The sequence below is a fragment of the Colius striatus genome, chromosome 1, assembly GCF_028858725.1.
Source record: "Colius striatus isolate bColStr4 chromosome 1, bColStr4.1.hap1, whole genome shotgun sequence".
In the NCBI taxonomy this organism is placed as follows: Eukaryota; Metazoa; Chordata; class Aves; order Coliiformes; family Coliidae; genus Colius; species Colius striatus.
The window spans coordinates 133,169,699-133,171,333 of NC_084759.1; positions in this window are offsets into that span (position 1 = coordinate 133,169,699).

Consider the following 1,635-nt stretch of genomic DNA (forward strand, 5'->3'; position numbering starts at 1 on the left):
GGGAGACTCAAAGAACACCTAGCCCAAAGAGAAGTCCAAGGAGAGGCAGAAGGCCAAGGGAACTAGAGCTAAGATGTTTACCCAGAACTGGAGTGAGTCCAGGGAGATCAGCAGAACAGGATAGAGCTCTGCTAGGAAGGTGGAAAAGAGTTGTTAGCCCTTGTTAATAATTAGGAACACTAAGAAGGTTATATGAATAATATAGGAAAGGGGACAGGATACTGTCCTTGACAAGAAAGAAAAACGGGTAGTAGCATAGGGAGAAGTGCTATGGCCAGAGCTGATGGCATAGGAGCAGAAGAAAGGTGTGGAGATGAGGACACAGAGCAACCTGGGAGGATGGAGGTTGAGCATTTATAATTGCCATTCCTGAAATGAAGGCATGGGGCTTTGGCATAGCTTTTGTCCTATTAAAGGAATGCATGGAGTCATTGCAGGTGTAACGGTAAACTAAGCCTGCAAAAGCAGCAAGTCTTAGAACACCCCCTCTACTGTCAGAACAATTTCCATATTACAGTTTCTAGAAGGAAGGAAGGAAAAAAAAACCTCAAAAAATGCCATTTTCTTCCAGAATATATCCTATTCTCTACTCCAAGCCTTACAGCAGTGTTACCATTTAGAGGGGTGTAAATGTGAAATTAGTCACAGAAAGATAATCAAATACAGAGAGTCTTCAGGTAACTGAGGTGGAGACCTCAAGGGAGGCTGTTTCATGGTCGTGCATTTCAGATTTCCACATTTGCCTTTGATGCTGGCCTCAGATGTGGGGGGATCTAGCCAGTGTCTGTTCCTTCTCACACACACATTTTGGAATATTTGATCTATTTAGCTTACTTCACTGTATAGTCAACTTTACTGTTGTAAAATAATGAACACTTGCCTTCATCTGTATCCCTTGCAACAGCAACGGGAGACTTGTATTTTCCAGCCAAGCGGGTAAAATCAGGACAACAAATTCCTGGGGTTTTCTATATGGTTTTAGCTGGTTGTAAACACTGGAGAAATAGCCATGAGACTTTTTACAGGGTTGCAGTAGAAACACTTCTGAAGATCTGGGGATGTTGCTGCAATAGGTTATTGAGAAATACAAGTTGCAAGGCAAGACTACCAGTGACAAAAGGTTGAATTTCTTAGGAGTGAAAGACTGTCCTCGGCTACAGCAGGGAATAACCATTGGGTGGCTTGTGTGAACCAGAGTCACCAGCGGCAGTGAGCCTGACCCGTGGCAGGGGCTTCGAGGTCCAGGCCCCATCCCCGTCCCTTCCGGTGGGTAGGCCAGGGAGCCCCCTCGGGCTGGACGAGACGACTGCCGAGTGTGTGGATGGCTGTTGCAGGGGCCCAACAGAGGTCCGCCATGTGAGGGGCGGCAAAAACCTGCTGCTGACAGAGGCCTGAGTGGGACGGCAGCCATCTCCGGGGTGAGCCGAGCCCCTGGGCTGGGGGCAGAAGTACAGGGGAAGGTCGCAGCCCCCGCCAGTGCCGACGGGTAACCGGACTCTTCCTCCTGTAGCTACAATGGTCAAGACCCTCCCTAGGCAGCCGCGATTTCTCCCGACCGGCGCCTCCTTAACGCGGGGAGGCGGGGGCGGCCGCGGCCGGGGGGAGCCGGGGGAGGCGGAGCGGAGGCCGGGGAGG